This window comes from Salvelinus fontinalis, chromosome 4, assembly GCF_029448725.1.
Source record: "Salvelinus fontinalis isolate EN_2023a chromosome 4, ASM2944872v1, whole genome shotgun sequence".
NCBI classification, from domain to species: domain Eukaryota; kingdom Metazoa; phylum Chordata; class Actinopteri; order Salmoniformes; family Salmonidae; genus Salvelinus; species Salvelinus fontinalis.
In genome coordinates this window covers 37,942,757-37,969,058 of record NC_074668.1, presented here as the reverse complement: position 1 = coordinate 37,969,058, position 26,302 = coordinate 37,942,757, and the positions used below count along the sequence as shown (strand labels likewise).

The 26,302-nt window shown below is 44.7% G+C and overlaps 1 pseudogene; it reads left to right on the top strand.

Moving 5' to 3' along the window:
- Positions 1-249: 249 nt before the first annotated feature.
- LOC129853713 (platelet glycoprotein Ib beta chain-like) lies at positions 250-26,302 on the top strand (annotated as a pseudogene).

The following is a 26,302-nucleotide window of genomic DNA, read 5'->3' as shown; positions in this document are numbered from 1 at the left end:
TAACTTTGTAATCTGAAGATGTTCCTTGGGGCCCCGACTTCCTAGTTAATTACAATTACATGATTAGTTTAATCGCGTAATAATAATTACAGAGAATTGATTTGATCAAATAACAGTCTTCAATTGAATGATGCCAAAGACACGAAACTACCGTAGCTGAATAAAGTACTGAGTCACAATTTATCTCCTTGGACCTCACTACCCCTCTTGCCCACAGTGTCAGATCTATCACTAACTCAACTGACTGTATGGAGCTGAATGATGGGAAGGGCCTTGCTGCAGCTATAGTATAGTTACTGTGGGAGATGGTGAACCTACGAGCCGTTGTAGGGACAGTTTACCCTGGGTTGTACCAAGAGAGAAGGAAGTATTAACTGTATACATAAATCCCCCTGAAACTTACATCTGGCCTCCCAGACAGGAGCCTCTGTGGGCAGTAATAAGGAATAAAATGCTGCTGGCATGAAATAGATATGTCCTTCCTGTGTCCCATCAGAAGAGCGTGTGTGTGCGTACATGTGAGTGTCAGGGTGCTTTATCAGTGCAAGCCAGCTGTGACTTCATACACTCTCATGCCTCTGAGTGACTAGTAGCACAGTCTCACCAACCTTTCCTGCCACGAACACACGCAAAGGTAAGTCACCATCTCCTAACCATAACAAGACCATTACACCTTTCAGTATGACCATAACTTTACCGTTTTATTAGGCTGTCTCAGTGTATGATTGGAGAATGGTCTCAGATGTCTGAATAACCTGGCAAAGAGAAGTTTTTCTTCCAGCAGTAGTTGTAGAGAACTACTGTGGTGTATAATTGAACTGGGTAACACTTCATTTTAAGGGGTCCTTATTACAGTGTAATTACATATGTAATTACACTAACAAGTATTGTAATTGTAATAATTCATAGTTACACTTTAATAACATGTAAACTGGTGGAAATTGCAGTATGTAATTACAGGGTTGTAACAATGAATGCTTCTTACCGTGCTTGTTACAAAGGTTAAAGTTTCCGATTCACCCTGCACAAACCACATAAGTGTTAGCCAATTGAAAACCGACCACCTCATTGACACAACTCTGCAATAAAGATCTGGAGTCTGAGTCCCAGGCCCAATGGCAAAAACGGGTTTACAAACGGTTCACGTCAAACAATACTTTAAATTGTTAAATAATGGGTCAATACCTTTAAGCACCAATTATTTATTTTTAGACACGTTACATTGTAGGTCTAATAAGCTTGTTTGAATAATGGTTTCAGGGCGATTTTAGCATGTAAATGTTGGTGGGGCAACAGAAAAAAATTGTGGGATGCATGCCAGCAAAGCCACAACACAACACTAAACAATACATTAATTGCACTATACACTGCGACAGCTGAACCTTGTCTGGCAGCGAAACAGTTAATTCAGCCTCATTTTCTGCCCTTTAAAAGAACATAGCTGATATGGCTGACTTGCTTAAACAAATGTGGTTTCTACTGACAACTGAGATGTACAAACTATGCATAAGGGGACGACAAGCGAATAAAAGGCTATCCATAATTTTGAATAAGACATCAATGAAGGTGTCATGTCAAGATCTGCCCTTCTGCTCAACTTAGACGAAATAAAGAAGTTCTCGAACCTCCCCTCAGGAGTTGCCGCTGACTTCATGTAACAGTGAGCAAAGAACGGGCGGAGAAGGTCAGTTTGAAAAATCCAGACACGATTGCTGAGAAAGTGTTGTAGGTCAAAAACGTCATCGCAGGAATGAGAAAGTAAGTTTTCCATGCAATTTGTTTAGCCTTTTTTGATACTTAAATTTAGCATAGTAGGTAGTTATTTAGGTATCCCTGTACCCCAAGGGTATTACGTGCACGAGAGCACCAGCTGTTCTGGATGACTGTGTGATAACGCTCTCGGTAGCCAATGTGAGCAAGACCTTTAAACAGGTCAACATTCACAAAGCCGCGGGGCCAGATGGATTACCAGGACTTGTACTCAAAGCATGCGCGGACCAACTGGCAAGTGTTTTCACTGACATTTTCAACCTCTCCCTGACTGAGTCTGTAATACCTACATGTTTCAAGCAGACCACCATAGTCGAAGGTAACCTGCCTAAATGATTACCGCCCCCGTAGCACTCACATCTGTAGAGATGAAGTGCTTTGAAAGGCTGGTCATCGCTCACATCAACAGCATCCTCCCGGATACCCTAGACCCACATCAATTCGCATACCGCCCCAACAGATCCACAGATGACGCAATCTCAATTGCACGCCACACTGCCCTTTCTCACCTGGACAAAAGGAACACCTGTTCATTGACTACAGCTACATCACTGTTCATTGACTACAGCTCAGCATTCAACACCATAGTGCCCACGAAGCTCATCACTAAGCTAAGGACCCTGGGACTAACCACCTCCCCCTGCAACTGGATCCTGGACTTCCTGACGGGCCGCCCCCAGGTGGTAAGGGTAGGCAACAACACATCTGCTACGCTGATTCTTAACACTGGGGCCCCTCAGGGGTGTGTACTTAGTCCCCTCCTGTACTCCCTGTTCACCCACGACTGCGTGGCCAAACACGACTCCAACACTATCATTAAGTTGCTGACGACACAACAGTGATAGGCCTGATCACCGACAATGATGAGAAAGCCTATAGGGAGGAGGTCAGAGAACCGTCAGTGTGGTGACAGGGCAACAACCTCTCCCTCAATGTCAGCAAGACAAAGGAGCTGATCGTGGACTACAGGAAAAGACAGGCCAAACTGGCCCCCATTAACATCAACGGGGCTGTAGTGGAGCGGGTCGAGAGTTTCAAGTTCCTTGGTGTCCACATCACCAACGATCTATAATGGTCCAAACACACCAAGACAGTCGTGAAGAGGGCATGACAAAACCTTTTCCTCCTCAGGAGACTGAAAAGATTTGGCATGGGTCCCCAGATCCTCGAAAAGTTCTACAGCTGCACCATCGAGAGCATCCTGCCCGGTTGCATCACTGCCTGGTATGGTAACTGCTCGGCATCTGACCGTAAGGCGCTACAGAGGGTAGTGCGTACGGCCCAGTACATCACTGGGGCCAAGCTTACTGCAATCCAGGACCTGTATAATAGGCAGTGTCAGAGGAAAGCCCATAAAATTGTCAGAGACTCCAGTCACCCAAGTCATAGACTGTTTTCTCTGCTACCGCACGGCAAGCGGTACCAGAGCGCCAAGTCTTGGACCAAAAGGCTCCGTAACAGCTTCTACCCAAGCCATAAGACTGCTGAACAACTAATCAAATGGCCACCACCCCCCTCCAATTGTTTTGTTCACTGCTGCTACTCGCTGTTTATTATCTATGCATATGTAGCAGTGTGATGTTGTTCCCCTAGATTACGCACCAAATTGCACACAAGGACCAATTCAAATAGGCCAGGTCAAGAGGGGATGTTAATAATCTGGTAATAATAATAATAATTCAGTGTATTTTTTTATTTAATTACAGCTGCATAGCTAATGTTTTTATTTGGTGTACAAACACTTTTTCATACCAATATTGTACATACAAGTGATTGTAAAAGTTTTGTATATTTTGGTTTGGCCCATCGCGGGTTATCTGTATCCCCATACCACTTTATCGTTCTCTTTTGCCTGACCCTCGGCTAGCAAGGTATGTTGTCCTTGGCTCCGAAACTGTTTAATATGGAACTGTCATAAGGTTATACAATGTACTGTTTTGCAACCACACGTTTGTTATAGTGTGGACAGTGTAGGAATTTATGTTAATTTATGTCAAGTTTCACAGAGCTCACTGACTGGGGTATCTGTTGTAACTTCTAAGTACTTGTGACAGTGGTTGAGTGAGTGTACATGTGCTCGCGCAGGTGCCGGAGAGCTGTGACTGCACCAAGGGTAACGTGTGTGTTGTCTCTTCGTGTGCAGGTATGTCTTTTATTTTGTCAGAATTATGTTCTGTATAGTTTTACTTGTATATGCTGTTGTGCAGCGAGTGTGTGCACGCAGCACCTGTTAATTCCTTTTGGCGCTCTTTTGCCTGACCCTCGGCTAGCAAGGTGCCGGAGAGCTGTGACTGCACCAAGGGTAACGTGTGTGTTGTCTCTTCGTGTGCAGGGCAAATAAAAAGATTTCAACGAGCAGACCATCAGTTGTGGCAGCGTCTTCATTAAGAATTACACAACGCAGAACGAACCACGCTACAAACTGGTGCCGCGACCTGCCGACTGGTTAGCTCAAGCTGACCACCGGAGCTGTGCATGTGGAGGAGATGCGCGACCCGCGCATGCGCACTTGTTGATGGTTTGCTTAAAGTGAATGTATACTGTAAATAGTGAAGGTGAATGTAGCATATTCACTAGATAATTGTATTGGCGTTTATTTGCATGTTTTGAGGGAATTTGTTTATTGCATTTTTTTTGTATTTGTATGCAGTAAATTACATTGTAGTTTAGTTCTCTATTGAGCCATGGAAGACTCTCAAGTCCATAAGATGAGTTATGCTGGGGATTTTGGTGTGGTTAGTGTGGGTAGAGGGAGGGGTGTCCATGCATTTACACCATTGGTACAGTCAGCTCCTGGGAGTAGAGTGGCTGCTAGTCCTGAGTTTACAAGCACTGGGAGGGGTAGGCTGTTTACTCCACCTGACCAGGGTATCCCACCTCTGTCTCTTGATGTACCATTGTCCCCAGTCCTCAGTAATAATGGGACACCGAGTCAGCTTAGTGACCTTATTAAGCAGATTGGTTCAGAGATAGGAGAATCTATCAGAGCGAGTTTACTGCAGCCTGGGGCTTCAAGTCTTTCTCCTGCCCATTCCCCTGACCAATCCCAGCAGTTTCCCCTGCCTCAACAATGTGGGTCAACTTTAATTGATGCGTCCAAGCTGAATCTGGTTGTGAAGTCAGAGGTTAGTGCTCCACCTTTCTTCAGGGGTGATGGCTCAGATAAGTACTCTGTCCTGGAGTGGGAGGAGCTAATGGGAGTCTACCTAGAGAAGAGGGGTTACACTGGGTCTGAGAATGTTGGGGAGGTGATGTCTAGGCTCATGGGGAGGGCACGGGATGTGACCAAAGTCTGGATGCGTAACAACCCTGTTGTCACAGATGTTAAGGCAGTGTTCAGTGTTCTCAAGCAACACTTTGGGGATACTGTCTACTCAGGTATGCCATTAGCTGACTTCTATTCAATGAGACCATATGCTAATGAGGGTCCACTAGATTTCTGGATTAGGCTTAACAAAGCTGCAGAAGCAGCTGAACAGTACCTTGTAAGTGAGGGTAGAACCTTGCCCAATCAGTGCTCAGAGTTGGCAGTCATGTTTGTACGTAACTGTCCTGATAAAGAGTTGGCCCAAGTGTTCAAATGCAAACCCCTTCGTGACTGGACAGCCAGTGAGGTACAGGATCGTTTGGATGAACTGTTAAGGGAGCGTAAAGCATGTAGAACACAACTTTCACAGCAGGTGGCTGCTGTCTTCGACTCCCCCCAGGAGGAAGTGGATCCTGAGAGCAGACCTAATGTGTCATCTTTTTCTCGATGTGGCCGTGAACCAGAACAGGCCCAATCTGTATCTGAGGGTGGGACATTAGAGAAGGTTTTGAGTATGCTAGAGAAGGCTCTTGTCAGCAATACTCAGTCTGTGAACAGAGGGCCCCGTAAACAGTTCCCCAAACGTGAGTGCGCTGTCTGTGGAAGCACTAATCACTGGACCAAAGCTCACTGTCAGATGCACCAGCTGTGTTTCAAGTGCTTCTCTCCTGGCCACATGAGCTTTGACTGTAGTGAGACTGGGAAGCGAAAGAGCCCTGTATGTGGGCAGACTGGCAGGTCTCAGGAAAACTAGAAAGTCTCCATTCTGAGGAGGGCAATGTGAGGCAGTCTAATTTTTCCTCCACTGATGATGATATCCAATCTGTTTATTCTTATTTTTGTGAGTCAGTACCCAAGAACAACACAGTAATTTTTCAGAACACAATGAGAATTTCTCAGAATGACAGTTTGTTTTACACCACCGTGCTAGTACAGAATAAAGTTGAGCTGAAGGGGATGTTAGATAGTGGGTCCATGGCTACTACTCTGCGCGCAGATATTGTACCTCGGTTGAGGGAGGCAGGAGTGGTAGAGGGGAACTTTCTAGCTCCTTCAGACATCATACTGGTGGGTTGTGGTGGGACGCAAACTAGCCCAGTGGGCATGTGTGACTTGAAACTACAGCTTTATGGCTTCAGTTATGTAGTCCCAGTGCTGATTGTAGATGGGCAGGTTGATGAACTCATTGTTGGCACTAACGTGTTGAAGTCTCTGATTAGACAGTTCAAATCAAATGACAGCTACTGGCAGGTGGTGGGTACGCCAGGTCCCTCTGGACAGTGTGAGGACAGCCAGTTCCTGCGTCTCCTATCAAATCTGGAGAGATGGAGAGGAGACTCCATCCCAGATAAAGTGGGCACCATTAAGTTGAAGAGGGCAGTAACGCTCCAACCCATGAGTGAGCATCTTGTGTGGGGCCGCTTACCCCCAAAGACAAAACTCTCTGTGGGCAGTACTGTTGTTGTCGAACCCAGCACGTCTCGTTGTGTGAATCGACACATACTAGTAGGGAGAGTAGTTACGCCTCTGTGGGGGGATGGATGGCTCCCTGTGAAGATTGTGAATCCAACAACTTCGCCAGTCACCCTGAGACGAAATGCTAAAGTGGCAGATGTGTACCCTTGTATTGCATTGGAGGATTTTGATGATGTCAAGCAGAAAGCTGCTTACCAGAACGTGGCAAAAGCACAATGTGACAGCTCACATGGCAGTCTTACAGCCAAGAGTTCAGTTGATGGCAGTGTAGTTAATGGAAACAGTACACTGAGCAATCTTGGACTTCAAGGCCTGTCGGTTGAGGAGTGTCCAGTCTCACAGTTCTGGAAAGACAAACTTGTCGGTTTAATTGAGAAGTATGACACGGTGTTCTCTAGACATAGCCTGGATTGTGGAGAGGCAAAAGAGTTCTGCCATCGCATACGGCTGACTGATGACCGCCCATTTCGATTACCTTATCGTAGGCTTTCTCCAGCTGATTACCAAAAACTCAGGGAAACACTGGATGATATGGAGGAAAAGGAAATCGTCAGAAAATCCAGCAGCGAGTATGCCTCACCATTGGTGCTGGTATGGAAAAAGAATGGGGACTTGCGTCTATGTACTGACTTTAGGTGGTTAAACGCCCGCACAGTGAAGGATGCTCATCCCCTGCCTCATCAGGCTGATGTACTGGCGGCGCTGGGAGGTAATGCCTTCTTCAGCACAATGGACTTGACATCAGGGTACTACAATGTGCCACTGCATGAAGAGGATAAGAAATACACTGCCTTTTCCTCTCCTTTAGGTCTGCACGAGTACAATCGTTTGCCTCAGGGCCTTTGCAACAGCCCGGCTACGTTTATGAGAATGATGCTGACCATCTTTGGGGACCAAAACTTTCTAAGTCTCCTTTGCTATTTGGATGATCTGATGGTTTTTGCTAAGACGGAGGAAGAGAGTCTGCAGAGACTTGAGATGGTTTTCCAGCGGTTGCAGGAGCACAATCTTAAACTGTCTCCGTCTAAGTGCAAGTTTTTGAGGAGGTCTGTTAAGTTTTTGGGCCACATCATTTCTCAGGAGGGCGTAGCCACTGATCCTGCTAAGATTCAAACCATTTTGAATGTGACTGAGAGTGAGATGATGGAAGCTGATGGTGTCACTCCGTCTCCTAGCAAAATCCGTTCTTTCCTTGGTATGGTAGTATACTATCAACACTACATTGAGAATTGTTCCATGGTTGCTAGGCCATTGTTTCAGCTGACTACAGGTCAGAAGAAGCCTAGGAGAGGCAAGGGCAGAAAGAGGCCTGGTCCCTCTCGCAGGCTCACTGCTGCAGACTGGACTGCCGAGTGTCAACTCGCTTTTGAAGCTTTGAAAGCAGCACTAGTTGACCAGGCACTGCTGGCTCATCCAGATTTTTCTCAGCCATTTTTGCTTTCTGTTGATGCATCTACTAGTGGTTTGGGAGCGGTACTATCCCAAGTGCAAGATGGGAAGGCCATAGCCAGGCCAATAGCTTTTGCTAGTAAATCTCTTAATCATGCACAATCCAAGTATCCTGCTCACCGGCTGGAATTTCTAGCCATGAAATGGGCCATTCATGATAAGTTCAGCCATTGGCTGCGAGGGCATAAGTTTACGGTGTGGACCGACAACAATCCACTCAAATATATTCTTACAAAGCCGAGACTTGATGCATGTGAGCAGAGATGGGTTGCAAAGCTGGCACCTTTTGATTTTGATATCCAGTACATACCAGGGCCCAAGAATGTCGTTGCTGATGCTTTGAGCAGAGAGCCATTTGTCCGCCCCAAAGTTCTGCACCGACTGACAAGAATTCCATATGATGTCCTGCTGGAGGAAGCCAGAGGTCTTCGACTGGATGATGTACAAGACATGTTCCGTCTCTCCTGTGAGCAGCCCGAGGCTGGCTGTGGAACGTCTATGGCTCCTGGGAGTGAGTTGAGTAGAGCTGGAGACGATGTCAGTGGGTTGGTTTCCTGTGAAGAGGTGTCTGCTGTCCTCCAAGCCCATCGCCGATGGGATGATGGTGCCACAGTGAGGTCCGTTTCACATGTGCAGCACCTTGAGAAGTTGATGTCCATGGGTCAGAGCCCTTTACCTGTCCTTACACACAAGGAGCTGTATGATAACCAGTCACTGGATCCTATCATCAGCAGAGTAATGTTCTTTGTAGATAGAGGCCGGCGCCCATCTAGGAGAGAGCGAGTCTTTGAAGCTAAAGAAACAGTTTATACTCTAAGACAGTGGGGGAAACTCACCACGCGGTTAGGGATTCTGTATCGTGTCTCAAAACACCCAGTGAGTAAGAAGAAAATATTCCAGTATGTCGTACCTGTGTCTTTGAGAGGCCTTGTGTTGAAGGGAGTTCATGATGATGCTGGTCATCAGGGTCAGCAGCGCACATTGTGGCTCACGAGACAGCGGTTTTACTGGGAATCTATGGAGAAGGATGTCAAGGAATATGTGGCCCACTGTAAGAGATGTGTGTTGAGTAAAGCACCTGAGCCTGAAGCGAGAGCCCCACTTGTCTCCATTGTGACAACGGCACCTTTAGAACTTGTGTGTATTGATTTCTGGACTGCCGAAGATTCAAACAACAAGTCTATTGATGTGTTAGTAGTGACTGATCACTTTACTAAGCTGGCCTGTGCGTATCCATGTCCAAACCAGTCTGCTAAGACTGTTGCTCGTGTTCTCTGGAATAATTTCTTCTGCATTTATGGGTTCGCTGATTGCATCCATTCTGACAGGGGTGCAAACTTCGAGAGTTTACTTATTGCAGAATTACTTCAGTTATCTGGTGTTGAAAAGTCCCACACCACACCTTATCATCCCATGGGTAACGGTCAAGCAGAACGTCTGAATCGCACACTGGGTGGGATGATTAGAGCTCTGCCAGCTAGGTCTAAGGCTAAATGGCCTCAGATGTTGAACACATTGACATTCTCCTATAACTGCACTGTTCATGAGACTACTGGGTTTCCACCCTTCTTCTTGATGTTCGGACGCACCCCTAGGTTGCCGGTAGATGTTATGTTTGAAAGTGTGCTGTTGGATGGGGACACAGTAGATGTGGATAAGTATGTCCAGTCTCTGGGTGAGGATCTGAGAGAGGCCATGACATTGGCCCAGCAGCATGCCAGTAAGCAACAAAAGAGACAAGCCGAGGTCTACAACAGACGGTCTAAGGGTCACTCGGTGCAGAAGGGAGATAGAGTTCTACTTGCTAACAAGGGGGAGAGGGGCAAGAAGAAACTGGCTGATCGCTGGGAGAGTGTGGTGTACATAGTGGTTGCAAAGAACAGCTCACTGAACACATATCGTATCCAACACCCTACCACTGGACGCATCAAAACTGTGCATAGGAACCTGATTATGCCAGTCAACTTTCTGCCTTTACCTTCGTGGGAGGAACCTGAGGGTCACGGATCTCTATCGAGTGGTGACGTGATCTCTGAGATGTCTGCAATGTCCAGCCAAATGGATGGGAGTGACGCCAGGACTGTCCACTGGGTAGCAGGCCTTCCTGAGTCTTCTGGGAGGATACTCCAAGAGGATGGTGAAGTCCCGGCTGATGGAAGTGAGGTGGAACAACCGTATGAAGTCCCCTTAAGTGAGGTGTGCTCAGCAGAAGTGGACCAGAGAGATATCCCCGAAGCCTACAAGAGTTCTGATTGCGAAACTCCATTCAGTGTGGATGATGTTACCTTGGTTGAAGATGCTTCGTCAGTGTGGTCTGTGACAATCTACCAGGATTCTGATCAGTCGTCTGACACTACTAGTGTTGAGTCGGTAACTGAAAGTGTGCTGGCTCCGGAGATGCGGATCTGTAGTACTCCCCATCCTGAGGTTAGACCTCTGAGCAGGGTTAGTGCTGTCTGTGACATTCCTGCTAGGTTTGTGGGTGAGGGTGTTCGGACTAGACTGGGTAGACTTATTAAGCCAGTGGATAGGTTAATCCAAACTATGTCTACACAGGAAATGAAACAGTTCTTGTTTTCTCAGTGACGGTAGGATATTGCCTACCTTTTCTTTTGTAGGAATGTAGGAAATCTAAGCATGTCTTAGAATGATTTGTGGGTTTGTCTAATATATTTGACAATTCATGTAACTTTGTGTGTAGTCCATCGGCATAAAATGTATATGGCATTTTTCGTATACGGTTGAATAAGGGATTAGCTACCCCTTATTTTTCCTAATCCTTCGCGGGATAGCTTTTCAGCTGATCGACCATTTGTGGGTCTAGAATTAAGGGACTACACTGGGTTACTCTGTCGCCCTGTGGGTGTGAATTTTTTTTCTTTCTTTGCTTTGTTACCTTTGAGGTAATGTGTTTTGTTTTGGGTCTATAATCTAGTGTAAAACAGTGGGGGTGAATGTAGCAGTGTGATGTTGTTCCCCTAGATTACGCACCAAATTGCACACAAGGACCAATTCAAATAGGCCAGGTCAAGAGGGGATGTTAATAATCTGGTAATAATAATAATAATTCAGTGTATTTTTTTATTTAATTACAGCTGCATAGCTAATGTTTTTATTTGGTGTACAAACACTTTTTCATACCAATATTGTACATACAAGTGATTGTAAAAGTTTTGTATATTTTGGTTTGGCCCATCGCGGGTTATCTGTATCCCCATACCACTTTATCGTTCTCTTTTGCCTGACCCTCGGCTAGCAAGGTATGTTGTCCTTGGCTCCGAAACTGTTTAATATGGAACTGTCATAAGGTTATACAATGTACTGTTTTGCAACCACACGTTTGTTATAGTGTGGACAGTGTAGGAATTTATGTTAATTTATGTCAAGTTTCACAGAGCTCACTGACTGGGGTATCTGTTGTAACTTCTAAGTACTTGTGACAGTGGTTGAGTGAGTGTACATGTGCTCGCGCAGGTGCCGGAGAGCTGTGACTGCACCAAGGGTAACGTGTGTGTTGTCTCTTCGTGTGCAGGTATGTCTTTTATTTTGTCAGAATTATGTTCTGTATAGTTTTACTTGTATATGCTGTTGTGCAGCGAGTGTGTGCACGCAGCACCTGTTAATTCCTTTTGGCGCTCTTTTGCCTGACCCTCGGCTAGCAAGGTGCCGGAGAGCTGTGACTGCACCAAGGGTAACGTGTGTGTTGTCTCTTCGTGTGCAGGGCAAATAAAAAGATTTCAACGAGCAGACCATCAGTTGTGGCAGCGTCTTCATTAAGAATTACACAACGCAGAACGAACCACGCTACAAACTGGTGCCGCGACCTGCCGACTGGTTAGCTCAAGCTGACCACCGGAGCTGTGCATGTGGAGGAGATGCGCGACCCGCGCATGCGCACTTGTTGATGGTTTGCTTAAAGTGAATGTATACTGTAAATAGTGAAGGTGAATGTAGCATATTCACTAGATAATTGTATTGGCGTTTATTTGCATGTTTTGAGGGAATTTGTTTATTGCATTTTTTTTGTATTTGTATGCAGTAAATTACATTGTAGTTTAGTTCTCTATTGAGCCATGGAAGACTCTCAAGTCCATAAGATGAGTTATGCTGGGGATTTTGGTGTGGTTAGTGTGGGTAGAGGGAGGGGTGTCCATGCATTTACACCATTGGTACAGTCAGCTCCTGGGAGTAGAGTGGCTGCTAGTCCTGAGTTTACAAGCACTGGGAGGGGTAGGCTGTTTACTCCACCTGACCAGGGTATCCCACCTCTGTCTCTTGATGTACCATTGTCCCCAGTCCTCAGTAATAATGGGACACCGAGTCAGCTTAGTGACCTTATTAAGCAGATTGGTTCAGAGATAGGAGAATCTATCAGAGCGAGTTTACTGCAGCCTGGGGCTTCAAGTCTTTCTCCTGCCCATTCCCCTGACCAATCCCAGCAGTTTCCCCTGCCTCAACAATGTGGGTCAACTTTAATTGATGCGTCCAAGCTGAATCTGGTTGTGAAGTCAGAGGTTAGTGCTCCACCTTTCTTCAGGGGTGATGGCTCAGATAAGTACTCTGTCCTGGAGTGGGAGGAGCTAATGGGAGTCTACCTAGAGAAGAGGGGTTACACTGGGTCTGAGAATGTTGGGGAGGTGATGTCTAGGCTCATGGGGAGGGCACGGGATGTGACCAAAGTCTGGATGCGTAACAACCCTGTTGTCACAGATGTTAAGGCAGTGTTCAGTGTTCTCAAGCAACACTTTGGGGATACTGTCTACTCAGGTATGCCATTAGCTGACTTCTATTCAATGAGACCATATGCTAATGAGGGTCCACTAGATTTCTGGATTAGGCTTAACAAAGCTGCAGAAGCAGCTGAACAGTACCTTGTAAGTGAGGGTAGAACCTTGCCCAATCAGTGCTCAGAGTTGGCAGTCATGTTTGTACGTAACTGTCCTGATAAAGAGTTGGCCCAAGTGTTCAAATGCAAACCCCTTCGTGACTGGACAGCCAGTGAGGTACAGGATCGTTTGGATGAACTGTTAAGGGAGCGTAAAGCATGTAGAACACAACTTTCACAGCAGGTGGCTGCTGTCTTCGACTCCCCCCAGGAGGAAGTGGATCCTGAGAGCAGACCTAATGTGTCATCTTTTTCTCGATGTGGCCGTGAACCAGAACAGGCCCAATCTGTATCTGAGGGTGGGACATTAGAGAAGGTTTTGAGTATGCTAGAGAAGGCTCTTGTCAGCAATACTCAGTCTGTGAACAGAGGGCCCCGTAAACAGTTCCCCAAACGTGAGTGCGCTGTCTGTGGAAGCACTAATCACTGGACCAAAGCTCACTGTCAGATGCACCAGCTGTGTTTCAAGTGCTTCTCTCCTGGCCACATGAGCTTTGACTGTAGTGAGACTGGGAAGCGAAAGAGCCCTGTATGTGGGCAGACTGGCAGGTCTCAGGAAAACTAGAAAGTCTCCATTCTGAGGAGGGCAATGTGAGGCAGTCTAATTTTTCCTCCACTGATGATGATATCCAATCTGTTTATTCTTATTTTTGTGAGTCAGTACCCAAGAACAACACAGTAATTTTTCAGAACACAATGAGAATTTCTCAGAATGACAGTTTGTTTTACACCACCGTGCTAGTACAGAATAAAGTTGAGCTGAAGGGGATGTTAGATAGTGGGTCCATGGCTACTACTCTGCGCGCAGATATTGTACCTCGGTTGAGGGAGGCAGGAGTGGTAGAGGGGAACTTTCTAGCTCCTTCAGACATCATACTGGTGGGTTGTGGTGGGACGCAAACTAGCCCAGTGGGCATGTGTGACTTGAAACTACAGCTTTATGGCTTCAGTTATGTAGTCCCAGTGCTGATTGTAGATGGGCAGGTTGATGAACTCATTGTTGGCACTAACGTGTTGAAGTCTCTGATTAGACAGTTCAAATCAAATGACAGCTACTGGCAGGTGGTGGGTACGCCAGGTCCCTCTGGACAGTGTGAGGACAGCCAGTTCCTGCGTCTCCTATCAAATCTGGAGAGATGGAGAGGAGACTCCATCCCAGATAAAGTGGGCACCATTAAGTTGAAGAGGGCAGTAACGCTCCAACCCATGAGTGAGCATCTTGTGTGGGGCCGCTTACCCCCAAAGACAAAACTCTCTGTGGGCAGTACTGTTGTTGTCGAACCCAGCACGTCTCGTTGTGTGAATCGACACATACTAGTAGGGAGAGTAGTTACGCCTCTGTGGGGGGATGGATGGCTCCCTGTGAAGATTGTGAATCCAACAACTTCGCCAGTCACCCTGAGACGAAATGCTAAAGTGGCAGATGTGTACCCTTGTATTGCATTGGAGGATTTTGATGATGTCAAGCAGAAAGCTGCTTACCAGAACGTGGCAAAAGCACAATGTGACAGCTCACATGGCAGTCTTACAGCCAAGAGTTCAGTTGATGGCAGTGTAGTTAATGGAAACAGTACACTGAGCAATCTTGGACTTCAAGGCCTGTCGGTTGAGGAGTGTCCAGTCTCACAGTTCTGGAAAGACAAACTTGTCGGTTTAATTGAGAAGTATGACACGGTGTTCTCTAGACATAGCCTGGATTGTGGAGAGGCAAAAGAGTTCTGCCATCGCATACGGCTGACTGATGACCGCCCATTTCGATTACCTTATCGTAGGCTTTCTCCAGCTGATTACCAAAAACTCAGGGAAACACTGGATGATATGGAGGAAAAGGAAATCGTCAGAAAATCCAGCAGCGAGTATGCCTCACCATTGGTGCTGGTATGGAAAAAGAATGGGGACTTGCGTCTATGTACTGACTTTAGGTGGTTAAACGCCCGCACAGTGAAGGATGCTCATCCCCTGCCTCATCAGGCTGATGTACTGGCGGCGCTGGGAGGTAATGCCTTCTTCAGCACAATGGACTTGACATCAGGGTACTACAATGTGCCACTGCATGAAGAGGATAAGAAATACACTGCCTTTTCCTCTCCTTTAGGTCTGCACGAGTACAATCGTTTGCCTCAGGGCCTTTGCAACAGCCCGGCTACGTTTATGAGAATGATGCTGACCATCTTTGGGGACCAAAACTTTCTAAGTCTCCTTTGCTATTTGGATGATCTGATGGTTTTTGCTAAGACGGAGGAAGAGAGTCTGCAGAGACTTGAGATGGTTTTCCAGCGGTTGCAGGAGCACAATCTTAAACTGTCTCCGTCTAAGTGCAAGTTTTTGAGGAGGTCTGTTAAGTTTTTGGGCCACATCATTTCTCAGGAGGGCGTAGCCACTGATCCTGCTAAGATTCAAACCATTTTGAATGTGACTGAGAGTGAGATGATGGAAGCTGATGGTGTCACTCCGTCTCCTAGCAAAATCCGTTCTTTCCTTGGTATGGTAGTATACTATCAACACTACATTGAGAATTGTTCCATGGTTGCTAGGCCATTGTTTCAGCTGACTACAGGTCAGAAGAAGCCTAGGAGAGGCAAGGGCAGAAAGAGGCCTGGTCCCTCTCGCAGGCTCACTGCTGCAGACTGGACTGCCGAGTGTCAACTCGCTTTTGAAGCTTTGAAAGCAGCACTAGTTGACCAGGCACTGCTGGCTCATCCAGATTTTTCTCAGCCATTTTTGCTTTCTGTTGATGCATCTACTAGTGGTTTGGGAGCGGTACTATCCCAAGTGCAAGATGGGAAGGCCATAGCCAGGCCAATAGCTTTTGCTAGTAAATCTCTTAATCATGCACAATCCAAGTATCCTGCTCACCGGCTGGAATTTCTAGCCATGAAATGGGCCATTCATGATAAGTTCAGCCATTGGCTGCGAGGGCATAAGTTTACGGTGTGGACCGACAACAATCCACTCAAATATATTCTTACAAAGCCGAGACTTGATGCATGTGAGCAGAGATGGGTTGCAAAGCTGGCACCTTTTGATTTTGATATCCAGTACATACCAGGGCCCAAGAATGTCGTTGCTGATGCTTTGAGCAGAGAGCCATTTGTCCGCCCCAAAGTTCTGCACCGACTGACAAGAATTCCATATGATGTCCTGCTGGAGGAAGCCAGAGGTCTTCGACTGGATGATGTACAAGACATGTTCCGTCTCTCCTGTGAGCAGCCCGAGGCTGGCTGTGGAACGTCTATGGCTCCTGGGAGTGAGTTGAGTAGAGCTGGAGACGATGTCAGTGGGTTGGTTTCCTGTGAAGAGGTGTCTGCTGTCCTCCAAGCCCATCGCCGATGGGATGATGGTGCCACAGTGAGGTCCGTTTCACATGTGCAGCACCTTGAGAAGTTGATGTCCATGGGTCAGAGCCCTTTACCTGTCCTTACACACAAGGAGCTGTATGATAACCAGTCACTGGATCCTATCATCAGCAGAGTAATGTTCTTTGTAGATAGAGGCCGGCGCCCATCTAGGAGAGAGCGAGTCTTTGAAGCTAAAGAAACAGTTTATACTCTAAGACAGTGGGGGAAACTCACCACGCGGTTAGGGATTCTGTATCGTGTCTCAAAACACCCAGTGAGTAAGAAGAAAATATTCCAGTATGTCGTACCTGTGTCTTTGAGAGGCCTTGTGTTGAAGGGAGTTCATGATGATGCTGGTCATCAGGGTCAGCAGCGCACATTGTGGCTCACGAGACAGCGGTTTTACTGGGAATCTATGGAGAAGGATGTCAAGGAATATGTGGCCCACTGTAAGAGATGTGTGTTGAGTAAAGCACCTGAGCCTGAAGCGAGAGCCCCACTTGTCTCCATTGTGACAACGGCACCTTTAGAACTTGTGTGTATTGATTTCTGGACTGCCGAAGATTCAAACAACAAGTCTATTGATGTGTTAGTAGTGACTGATCACTTTACTAAGCTGGCCTGTGCGTATCCATGTCCAAACCAGTCTGCTAAGACTGTTGCTCGTGTTCTCTGGAATAATTTCTTCTGCATTTATGGGTTCGCTGATTGCATCCATTCTGACAGGGGTGCAAACTTCGAGAGTTTACTTATTGCAGAATTACTTCAGTTATCTGGTGTTGAAAAGTCCCACACCACACCTTATCATCCCATGGGTAACGGTCAAGCAGAACGTCTGAATCGCACACTGGGTGGGATGATTAGAGCTCTGCCAGCTAGGTCTAAGGCTAAATGGCCTCAGATGTTGAACACATTGACATTCTCCTATAACTGCACTGTTCATGAGACTACTGGGTTTCCACCCTTCTTCTTGATGTTCGGACGCACCCCTAGGTTGCCGGTAGATGTTATGTTTGAAAGTGTGCTGTTGGATGGGGACACAGTAGATGTGGATAAGTATGTCCAGTCTCTGGGTGAGGATCTGAGAGAGGCCATGACATTGGCCCAGCAGCATGCCAGTAAGCAACAAAAGAGACAAGCCGAGGTCTACAACAGACGGTCTAAGGGTCACTCGGTGCAGAAGGGAGATAGAGTTCTACTTGCTAACAAGGGGGAGAGGGGCAAGAAGAAACTGGCTGATCGCTGGGAGAGTGTGGTGTACATAGTGGTTGCAAAGAACAGCTCACTGAACACATATCGTATCCAACACCCTACCACTGGACGCATCAAAACTGTGCATAGGAACCTGATTATGCCAGTCAACTTTCTGCCTTTACCTTCGTGGGAGGAACCTGAGGGTCACGGATCTCTATCGAGTGGTGACGTGATCTCTGAGATGTCTGCAATGTCCAGCCAAATGGATGGGAGTGACGCCAGGACTGTCCACTGGGTAGCAGGCCTTCCTGAGTCTTCTGGGAGGATACTCCAAGAGGATGGTGAAGTCCCGGCTGATGGAAGTGAGGTGGAACAACCGTATGAAGTCCCCTTAAGTGAGGTGTGCTCAGCAGAAGTGGACCAGAGAGATATCCCCGAAGCCTACAAGAGTTCTGATTGCGAAACTCCATTCAGTGTGGATGATGTTACCTTGGTTGAAGATGCTTCGTCAGTGTGGTCTGTGACAATCTACCAGGATTCTGATCAGTCGTCTGACACTACTAGTGTTGAGTCGGTAACTGAAAGTGTGCTGGCTCCGGAGATGCGGATCTGTAGTACTCCCCATCCTGAGGTTAGACCTCTGAGCAGGGTTAGTGCTGTCTGTGACATTCCTGCTAGGTTTGTGGGTGAGGGTGTTCGGACTAGACTGGGTAGACTTATTAAGCCAGTGGATAGGTTAATCCAAACTATGTCTACACAGGAAATGAAACAGTTCTTGTTTTCTCAGTGACGGTAGGATATTGCCTACCTTTTCTTTTGTAGGAATGTAGGAAATCTAAGCATGTCTTAGAATGATTTGTGGGTTTGTCTAATATATTTGACAATTCATGTAACTTTGTGTGTAGTCCATCGGCATAAAATGTATATGGCATTTTTCGTATACGGTTGAATAAGGGATTAGCTACCCCTTATTTTTCCTAATCCTTCGCGGGATAGCTTTTCAGCTGATCGACCATTTGTGGGTCTAGAATTAAGGGACTACACTGGGTTACTCTGTCGCCCTGTGGGTGTGAATTTTTTTTCTTTCTTTGCTTTGTTACCTTTGAGGTAATGTGTTTTGTTTTGGGTCTATAATCTAGTGTAAAACAGTGGGGGTGAATGTAGCAGTGTGATGTTGTTCCCCTAGATTACGCACCAAATTGCACACAAGGACCAATTCAAATAGGCCAGGTCAAGAGGGGATGTTAATAATCTGGTAATAATAATAATAATTCAGTGTATTTTTTTATTTAATTACAGCTGCATAGCTAATGTTTTTATTTGGTGTACAAACACTTTTTCATACCAATATTGTACATACAAGTGATTGTAAAAGTTTTGTATATTTTGGTTTGGCCCATCGCGGGTTATCTGTATCCCCATACCACTTTATCGTTCTCTTTTGCCTGACCCTCGGCTAGCAAGGTATGTTGTCCTTGGCTCCGAAACTGTTTAATATGGAACTGTCATAAGGTTATACAATGTACTGTTTTGCAACCACACGTTTGTTATAGTGTGGACAGTGTAGGAATTTATGTTAATTTATGTCAAGTTTCACAGAGCTCACTGACTGGGGTATCTGTTGTAACTTCTAAGTACTTGTGACAGTGGTTGAGTGAGTGTACATGTGCTCGCGCAGGTGCCGGAGAGCTGTGACTGCACCAAGGGTAACGTGTGTGTTGTCTCTTCGTGTGCAGGTATGTCTTTTATTTTGTCAGAATTATGTTCTGTATAGTTTTACTTGTATATGCTGTTGTGCAGCGAGTGTGTGCACGCAGCACCTGTTAATTCCTTTTGGCGCTCTTTTGCCTGACCCTCGGCTAGCAAGGTGCCGGAGAGCTGTGACTGCACCAAGGGTAACGTGTGTGTTGTCTCTTCGTGTGCAGGGCAAATAAAAAGATTTCAACGAGCAGACCATCAGTTGTGGCAGCGTCTTCATTAAGAATTACACAACGCAGAACGAACCACGCTACACATAGTCACTTCACCGCTATCTACATGTACAAATTACCTCTAACCTGTACCCCCGCACACTGACTCGGTACCAGTACCCCCTTTATATAGCCTCGTTATTGTTATGTTATTGTTATTTACATTTAAGTCATTTAGCAGATGCTCTTATCCAGAGCGACTTACAAATTGGAAAGTTCATACATATTCATCCTGGTCCCCCGTGGGAATTGAACCCTGGTCCCCCCGTGGGAATTGAACCCACAACACTGGCGTTGCAAGCGCCATGCTCTACCAACTGAGCCACACGGGACCTTTGTTATGTTATTGTGTTACTTTTTGTTATTATTTTTTACTTTAGTTTATTTGGTAAATATTTTCTTAACTCTTCTTGAACTGCACTGTTGGTAATGGGCTTGTAAGTAAGCATTTCACGCTAACGTCTACACTTGTATTCGGCGCATGTGACAAATAAAGTTTGATTTGATACATACCCAGCATGTTAACGTTAGCTAGCTATATACTTGTGTCAACACAAACACTGTTATTGCTAGCTGGATAACAGAACAACTGGCTAGGTAGCAGCTTGGTCTAGCTAGCTGTATGCCTAAACTATAGAAATCATGATGACGATAAATACGGGTAAAGTGTCTATGCTAAATTATCATACATAATTTTTCTCTACCACAGATTCCCACAAGGCTTCATACTCCATGATGGGAAAATGCTTACAAAAAAAAACTGATGAAGACAGTCAGAGACAGAGTTGTCGATTTCTATTGTTACTTGTAATGTTAAAAATTAAGAAATAGACAATCCCATTTTTCTAAATTAGCTAGGTATCTAGGCTACTCGCCATACTAGAGGCTACAGATTTGAGTCACCACAAAAAAATATATTTTTACGTTATTGAGTAAGCCTATATCTTTGCTTAATCTAATTAATTAATGTATTAATCGAACAATAAAAATACTTGTTATTTTGAAAGAAATGACATGTTGCAATAAAGTTGACTAAAGTAGAAGCTCATCTTTTGTTTGTAGGTATTTTCACTTGGTAATGAGTAATAAGTCAATATATAGAACTTGCTCACAGGTAAGTATAAAGTTACACTTAACTTTAAATAGCAAAATCCTGTGTAACAACTAGCGACAACCTTGTACTTATGCAGATATTACAGATATGTACTCTGTGTTATATTACTGTGTTGATTTTCTGACTTGGATGACGCTTTCAGAAGCTGATGATTCGATTGTCAGAATGGGTAACATACTTTGTAGGTACACAATAATTACAAGTAAGTACACCTCAAGATATACTTCATTTTAACTAGCTAAATCCTGTGTAACACCTAGTAATTACATTGTACTTATGCATGTATTACATGTACTCTGTGGTGTACTTGTGGGTTTAACCTCTCACTTGGATGGCAAGGAGGTTCAGGTTGTCATAATGGGTAATGTATTTATTTTTTTATTTATAATCTGGGATGACACCCGTATGGAAGAGCCCAGTCAGTGAGGTTGACCTTTATCTGATCTGTTTTTGTAAACTCAACCAAGTTAACCCAGATGGTACACTTTTTGGGAGAAAGTGCTAGCAACAACATTGAGTGGAGATTTTGAAGAGTGTGCATTCATGGATAGGTAATTCGAGTCTATTGAGCCTCCAACCGTTGTAGTCTCAGACACCCGGAGCATCTGTCCACAAGCGGTTACAACCTTGTGATAGTCAGTACTGAATCAGATGCAGCTGAGAAGAAACTAAACACTAAATTGGTGAATTTAGTGGAAACTTGCCCATTTGTAACAGGCATGGTAACAAGCATTTGTTGTTACACCGCTGTAATTACAGACTGCAATTACCACCAGCTACATTGGTGGTACACTGTTGTTGTTACAGTGTAACTACACGTGTAAATGTAGTGTTACCCTGAATTGTTATTAAGATCAAAGGTTAGATGTCATTTTCAAATCCTCAAAATATACATTACACAGTAGTAACTCGTTCTTCCGTGCATGGTTAGATGTTAGTTATGTTTATAATATTAGGTTAACACTAACTCCAACTTTAACTGTTACATGGAGAGGGGGCAGGTGATCTGCCTGACCCTGAAACAATGTCCCAAATTGTGACTCCTCACTGTCCCTATTTTCCCACAAGTTATTTTATTTAACAAGGGGACTATTCCAGTGTTGTTACCCATCACTTTTTTTTCAAGAATTCAAACTAGCATCTTTGGCACCCGCTCTCCGGAAATATGTATTCCTTTGCGTGGCTATCTCCCTTGCTTGGAATGACATGTTCTCTTTTAATGACTGATTTCTCACACTAAAATGATATCTACATCCCTCACATGGCAGAGACGTCCACAGACATGAGTTGTAATTGTTTCCCCTCCACCCTTTCAGTATGACATATCCTCTCTCTCTCCCTCCAGAGTTGACAGTGAGGATGAGGGGGTTCCTGCCATGTGTGACCCCACTCCTGGGTCTTCTCATCTTGTTGACCCTAGGGAGAGTTCAAGGATCATCAAGCTGTCCCCTATACTGCTCCTGTCATGGTGCCCAGGTAGACTGCAGCAGCCGTGCCATCACCACCTCTTCCTTACCCTCCCGCTTCCCTCCTGCCACCACCGAGCTCCGTCTCCACGACAACCAGCTGACCACGCTCCCAAACAGCCTTCTGGACTTCCTCTCCTCCCTCCGCTCCGTGTCGCTCCATGGAAACCCCTGGGCGTGTGACTGCGGTGTGCTCTACCTGCGTGCCTGGCTGCTCCGACAACCTGCCAACCACACCAGCCACAGCAACATCATCTGCAGTTCCCCTCCCCGCCTGCGAGGGAGGCTGGTGGTCTACCTGGCTGAGGAGGAGGTGCTGGAGTCCTGTCACTACTGGTACTGGGACTTGGCACTGGCCTCCCAGGTGTGTTTGTTTGTGTTTGTGGCGGTGCAGGCGGGGCTGCTGGCTGCTGTGGTCGTGTTCCTGAGGAGGTTTGAGAGCCTGTCCCGCGAGGCCCGGAGGACCACAGAGGAGAGCTTTGCTGTGGGGGGAGGGGCTTACGAGTAATGAGTATAGTGAGTATGAGCCCATGAAGGACAGCATCATCTGACGAGACGAGGGGAGGGCCAGGTAGGCAAGGAGAGAGAAGAGGGAGAGGAGACACTTGAAGGGGATAAGCTGGTGAGCAATAAAATAATGGAGACCTTTCAGGTCTGTGGTAAGAAAAGATTGTGGATGAGGAGAAAAGGACTTGTTAGATTCACTGGAAACTGGAGATTCCAGAGAAACTCGCAGGACAAGAAATTAGGCTAAATCGAAGTGGTTCTGCATCTCTTTTCAGAGACTTCTTGCAATGTGTTTGTTGGTTACATCAGTCAATAACGCTGTTAGAATAATATTTCATGCTATGAATCAATAGTACATAGAATATAACATTTAATTTACATGTAATAATGCTGTTTTGTGTCATTGTTTTAAAGCTGCTATTTATAATTTATTTAGATAGCAATAATAAAACAAACAATTCTAAATGGGTGCATTTTTAAAGGTTTCGGATGAATATATACTGAACAAAAATATAAACGCAACATGCAACAATTTCAAAGATTTTACTGAGTTAGAGTTCATATAAGGAAATCAGTCAATTGAAATTTCACATGACTGGGAATACAGATATGCATCTGTTGGTCACAGATACCTTTAAAAAAGGATCAGAAAACCAGTCAGTGTCGGACACGGTGTGACCACCATTTGCCTCATGGAGCGCAACACATCTCCTTCGCATAGAGTTGATCCGGCTGTTGATTGTGTCCTGTAGAATGTTGTCCCACTCCTCTTCAATGGTTGTGAAAACTTTCTGGATATTGGCGGTAACTGGAACATGCTGTTGTACACGTCGATCCAGAGCATCCCAAACATGCTCAATGGTGCAATGGGTGACATGTCTGGTGAGTATGCAGGCCATGGAGGAACTGGAACATTTTCAGCTTACAGGAATTGTGTACAGATCCTTGCGACATGGGGCCGCTCATTATCGTGCTGAAACAAGAGGTGATGGCAGCGGATGAAAGGCACGACAATGGGCCTCAGGATCTCATTACGGTATATCTGCATTCAAATTGGCATTGATAAAATGCAATATTGTTCATTGTCCATAGTTTATGACTGCCCATTCCATAACCCCACCGCCACTATGGGGCAATCTGTTTACAACGTTGACATTAGCAAACCGCTCGCCCACACAACACCATACGTGGTCTGCGGTTGTGAGGCCTGTTGGACGTACTGCCAACATCTCTAAAATGACACTGGAGATGGCTTATGGTAGAGAAATTAACATAACACTTTCTGGCAACAGCTCTGGTGGACTTTCCTCCAGTCAGCATACCAATTGCACGCTCCCGCAAAACTTGAGATTGTGTTTTGTTACAAAACTGCACATTTTAGAGTGGCCTTTTAATGTTTACAGCACAAGGAGCATCTGTAATGATCATGCTGTTCAATCAGCTTTTGATATTCCACACCTGTCAGGTGGATGGATTATCCTGGCAAACGAGAAATGCTCACTAACAGGGATTTAAACAAATTTATGCCCAAGGTTTGAGAGAAATAAGCTTTTTGTGTGTATGGAAAATTTCACGGATCTTTAATTTCAGCTCATGAAACATGGGACCAACACTTTACATGTTGCGTTTATGTTTTTGTTCAGTGTAATTACAATATGATGGTGAATCAGCACATTTTATATTTATTTGTAATACATGTTTGTGTTTATGTATTTTGATACAGCACGTTAGCTATTGGCTATTTTCTATATTTTATTTGGACGTTTTCATTATATAGCATTCCTAATCCAGCCCATTGGAAATATGTTTGTGAATTTTCATTCCAGTCGGAATAGAAGCTTGTCTAATTGCCTGCAATGACATCCGTTTTTTAGACCTAATAACTACAGCCAGAGCCATGTATTTCTACTCTATACATGGATCTAACTACAATAGGCTATTCCATATACTTCCACACAGCGCAGTGTAGACACCATTATACACATACACAGTATAGCTTTGTCATAATAGCTATTGTTTGTCAGTTTCATCACATAAAACATAAATATTCACAGGATCATTCAAATTTATTGCAATGCATAAAGAAATAGCTTGCGGAATAAAGTTTTAAGGAAGGAATTTTTTTCAACTCTGTCTGTGTCAGAACACAACGATTCATGTTGTTTACACGTGAGCTTCAGTGGAAAATTAGCTAGCATAATGGTGAACACTTTTGAACTTCTCTATCAAACATATTTGAACATATACAGTGCCAGTCAAAAGTTTGGACACACCTACTCGTTCAAGGGTTTTTCTTTATTTTTACTATTTTCTACATTGTAGAATAATAGTGAATACATCAAAACTATGAAATAACACATATGGAATCATGTAGTACCCAAAAAAGTGTTAAACAAAATATATTTTAGATTTTTCAAAGTAGCCACCCTTTGCCTTGACAACAACTTTGCACACTTTTGACATTTTGTCAACCAGCTTCATGAGGAATGCTTTTCCAACAGTTTTGAAGGAGTTCCCACATATGCTGAGCACTTGTTGGCTACTTTTCCTTCACTCTGCCGTCCAACTCATCCGAAACCATCTCAATTGGGTTGAGGTCAGGTGATTGTGGAGGCCAGGTCATCTGATGCAGCACTTCATCACTCTCCTTCTTTGTCAAGTAGCCCTTACACAGCCTGGAGGTGTGTTTTGGGTCATTGTCCTGCTGAAAAACAAATGATAGTGCAAACCAGATCGGGTGGCATATCACTTCAGAAAGCTGTGCTATCCATGCTGGTTAAGTGTGCCTTGAATTCTAAATAAATCACTGACAGTGTCACCAGAAAAGCCACACCATCACACCTCACATCATCACACCTCCTCCTCCATGCTTCACGGTGGGAACCACACATGTGGAGATCATCCGTTCACCTACTCTGCGTCTCACAAAGACATGGCAGTTGGAACCAAAAATCTCAAATTTGGACTCATCAGACCAAAGGAGAGATTTCCAGTGGTCTAATGTCCATTGCTCGTGTTTCTTGGCCCAAGCAAGTCTCTACTCTAAAAAGTTGATGTTGAGATGTGTCTGTTACTTGAACTCTGTGAAGCATTTATTTGGGCTTCAATCTGATGTGCAGTTGACTCTAATGAACTTATCCTCTGCAGCAGACGTAACTCTGGGTCTTCCTTTCCTGTGGCGCTCCACATGAGAGCTAGTTTCATCATAGCTCTTGAGGGTTTTTGCGACTGCACTTGAAGAAATGTTCAAAGTTCTTGAAATGTTCCGCATTGACTGACCTTCATGTCTTAAAGTAATGATGGACTGTTGTTTCTCTTTGCTTATTTGAGCTGTTCTTGCCATAATATGGACTTGGTCTTTTACCGAATAGGGTAACTATTGTTCTACAACGTAGAAATGAGTAAAAATAAAGAAAGACCCTGGAATGAGTAGGTGTGTCCAAACTTTTGACTGGTACTGTATATATATATATATATATATATTTTAAATATATAATTTAGCCAAACAAGGTGTAAATTTATGACTGGGATATACTTTACAGACTAACAACATGAAACATGGATAAATAGATCAAACTGAGTGTTTAAATTTATTTAGCTTTGCACCATAGTTTTTCCACCAAAGAAATTATCACACTTCCTGAATGTGGTGTCATTGTAGGAAGGGGTTGTTTTCTTAAATGGAGAATTACAACTAACAGGATGGAAAGTGATATCAGGGGCATACAGAAAAATCTTAAAATAATAAATACAATAATCATGAAAAACGTTACTGATGAAAGAGACTTTAACTAGGACTATAAAATAATAAAGATTTTAAACATTG